Consider the following 4,252-nt stretch of genomic DNA (forward strand, 5'->3'; position numbering starts at 1 on the left):
GGCTACTAGATTTGCATAATGTGCAATCTAGGCTAACTGCTGGAATTGTGCAATGTGCAATTCTAGCTAGTATTGACTGCAAGTTCAGTGATTGCATTGTGCAAGTTTCTAGGCCAGCAGTCACTCTCCTTCAAAAATGCGCAAAGTAGTCCTGGAGGACAGTTCTTGGGCAAAAATGTGCATTTCTAGAGAGGAAGATAGAGCCTTCCTTCCCCGGATTGCACAATGTTGTCTTGGTGAGGCAGAGTCCGAGCCAAGGCTGCCCAGACCCGCCGATGGGAAACTGAAAGAAAATGTGACATTGAATGCATGACGATACTGATTGAAAGTGGAAGTGATTGATCATGCATGCAAACATTGAATGGAAGATTCAGAAAACGGAACAACATGCATGTGGGTGAAGCGAGTCACCGAATCGGCGACCGTTCGTGCAAAACAATTTCATGCATGTGACAACAGTGAGATAGCAACGAAAATTGAAACGGTGCTAGTACAAGCTAGTATGCATGTAAACGATAACAAGAGTTCAAATAAATCAAGCAAACAACACTCACACAAGCGAAAACACAAAAAGCGACAGAAATGCTGAAAAAGACAAGTTGAGACCACTTACCTGTGAATAGCTGAGTTGGATGTGTCGAAGAGTCCTGGATGTGCTATGGGATGTCAGAGCTCCAAGATCGATGTGAAAGAATGAGCTTTGATGTGTCGAATAAATAAGTTTGGGCTCATGACGCGCATGCCACAAATCTAGGAAAAAACGACACTTGGAGGGAAGATTCTAAAACGAACTTTGCATGCAACCTCCAGCTGCTAAAAATAGCTCCCGAAATCAAGGGATGCATTTTGGATGTTGCCTTTTGCTATTCTAGGAAAAGGAAAGCCACACATGCAAGTCAAGTTTCCTTGGTCCCGAGTGGAACTGGTCAACCCAACTGCACATGCAAGAGGCTGCTCAACTGCTAGGAGAAAATGCTTATTTCTGGATGGGAGCTGGGATGGCTCCCTAGGAGGTTTACGCAATTTCTAGGCAAAGGAGCTGACTGCTACCTAGGATTGTGCAATTCCTCGGTTGAGAAGCCCTACTAGGAAGAATTGCTCAATTTTCTAGATGAAGCCTGACTGGCAGAATTGCGCAATTCTAGAGCCCAGCAGGCTACCAGATAGAATTTCACAATTTCTGGAGGGAAGGCTGGTTGCCCTCCAGAATTGCACAATTTTTTAAGGGAGTTGCTCAGCTTGTAGCTGGACCAAGTCTGGAGGAACATCCTATGAGGGGGATGCATCAAGCTTTGATTGACAAGTTGTCTTTCTACAAGAAAACACTGAAGCTTGTGTACTTGACGAAGCAAGACAAGGTGATGTGAAAGGTTGGTAGGGAGGCTATAAAACGAAGCTAAGGAAAAATTTTGGAGGGTGGTTGTAGCCGCTACAACAGAACCTAACCCTCAAATTGGCTCAAGGAGGGGACAAACTCCACACACTACAAGGAAAATACCTTCTAGCAAAGGTTATAACAAAGGTTTTTAGTGTTACAAAATTGGAAAAAATTGTCAAGAAAATATTCGTTAAAACATTCGGTTGGGATAGCAGAGGTTTTACCAGAGCTTTTAACGAAATTTCATCACAACTAAAAAAATTTGGGTGGCCAGAGGTTCTAGCGGTTGTTTTTTTGCAATGCGCTTAATGGAACAAGTAGCACTAGTGTGATACATATATAAAAGTGTTGAGAAGTGGCAACAATAAATTCCAATTTATATTTGTCCTTGAATTCAAACTTAGAATTAAAATAGAATTATATTCTCATAGCAACTTGTAAATAGTTAATTAAGTTTAATTAAATTAATTAGCTTAGTAATTTTGAGTTGGAAGTCTTTTGGAAGTCATGTATATGTTCTCCCTAAATTTTAGGGGTCCACTATAAGTTTAGATTGAGTTGTAATTAGATAACTTAGTTTATTGAGTTATAGATAGTTAAACTAGTTCTAAATTTTTATTGAACTAGTATAGAATTAGTAGTCAATTAGTGCACTGGTGCATCCACAGGTGCTACTCCAAATAACTGAAGGTTCTTGCATCAGAAACTCATGCATGTCAATTCTAAGAAAGAACCAATTGAGACTAGAGTGCAGGGACATTATACTATCTGTTGTATGATTTATTGAGTTGTATATATCATGCATGCAATCAGGAAGAGGACCTATATTGGATTACACAGTTTTGGAAGCAATGGATTCCCATTAATATGGGTTATTCAGCCTAGGAATTGCACAAGGAAATAAGGGCTTGGTAGGCAGTGGAAATTGGCTAAGTGTTGGCTAAGAGCGAGCTTGTGAGGCAAAGAGTTGAACATACTTGTGCGGAATTGTTCTAGTGAGAAAAAGCTTTGTATCTTCACTCATATTTATGATTAATGCAATACAGATAGGTGGGGTTTTGAGCAGTGGTTTTCCCAAGAAAAACTTATTGTGTTATGTGCCATTAATTTGTCTTCTTCTTGTTCATATTGTTTTCATCAATCTATTGGCTTCCACTGGTTGAAAGTAGAAGTAGATTCTTGTCTCTTGTTTTAGTAGATTACATGAGCTTGTGAATCTACAGGAAAATCTACATGGTATCAGAGCTGAAGACAGTATACTAGAGGAGATTTCGAAGTTTTGAGTTTTGGGTTACAGGTGAAATTCGAATTTGCAATACATACTTCACGAACGGCAAATGGCGTTCTATAGTTTACCACTCGAGTATGACTTGGAAGGAAGCTTGAATTATATAGCATGGAAGGACAAAATGGAGGTTGTGTTGGAGGATAATGGCTTAAAGGAATTCGTTGATCAAGACATTCCTAAGATAGCAACATTAGATGCATGGAATCTGGCTGAATGGAAGAAGTGTGTGGCGAAGGCGAGGCGGATAATCCATGAGGGAGTTCGAGACCACATTGTCTCGAGTCTCCATGGAAAGTAAACTCCGTATGCTATGTGGAAAGAATTGACGAACTTGTATCATAACAATAGTGACCAAAGGAAATTGGCACTAAAGGACAAACTACGAAAAATCAAAATGGATAAAGGTGAGACTATTCCAAAATACTTGACCAAGTTCACTCAATGTCGTGATGAACTTGGAAGTGTTGGAATCATAGTTTCCGAGGATGGTATGGTGAGTCTTTCTCTTATGGGACTCCCAAAGAGTTGGCATAGTTATCAAGACTTTGTCAATGGTCAAAAGAAGCTACCAGATTGGGAATGACTGTGGTCAGATTTGATGCAGGAGGGGATTAGGAGGAACGTCAGGGATGGCTCTTCATCAAAGACTGATGATGAAGAGAAGTGTGCCTTAGCAATTAAGGTGAAGAAGGGGAAAGGGAAAGATTACCAGTCCAAATTGGATTCTTGTCATGGAGGCAAGAAGAAAGACATGGTGAGAGTGAAATGACATGAGTTGGGACACTTTGCTACAAATTGTCTGCTCAAGAAGTCTAAGAAGAAGTCCTTAGGAGGGGCGGTGGGTGAGGCTTTGGCCTTTCAATTCGAACTGGAATTTTCCCTTATTGCATGCATGGTGTCATCAATGATGGAAAGTGTATGGTACTTAGACAGTGGAGCTTCATTCCACATGACTGGCGACAAGGAGTTATTCAGTGACCCAGAGGAGAAATATCTCCATATGCATATTGAGATGGGTGACAACAGGAGGTATAGTGCTACTGGATTGGGCACGGTTACTTTTAAGAGGGAGCGTGGGGCTCCACTCACCTTGAAGAATGTTATGTATGTGCCTGTGCTAAAGAAGAACTTGGCATCCGTTGCCATGCTTGAGGATAGAGGCTATGATGTGATTTTCTTGAAAAGAAAGGCATTCGTTCGACACATAGCCATGGGTCAAGTAAAGAAGATAGGGATTCGAGATCAGAATATATATAAGATGGAGGTAGAGGATTGTGCTGATTTAAGCATGAAAGCAAAGATGGCGCAAATCCAAGAAGTTGGTGAGTTGTGGCATAGGTAATTGGGCCACTTGCATCATGGGGATTTGAAAATCATGCAACAGATCTCTACGGTCTTCCCAAAGGTACACTAGAGCAAGTTGATACATGCAAGGGGTGAAATTTGGGTAAATACACCAATTCTTCCTTTCACAAGACAATCGAGCAGAGGTTATTCTAGAGCGAGTCCATTTAGATGTGTGTGGACCATTATTGATAGCATCCATGACTAAACACAAGTATTATGCTATATTTGTTGATGATTTT

Source organism: Pinus tabuliformis, chromosome 8 (assembly GCF_031772625.1).
Source record: "Pinus tabuliformis cultivar Carrire ecotype Pingquan chromosome 8, CPIR1, whole genome shotgun sequence".
Taxonomy (NCBI): Eukaryota; Viridiplantae; Streptophyta; class Pinopsida; order Pinales; family Pinaceae; genus Pinus; species Pinus tabuliformis.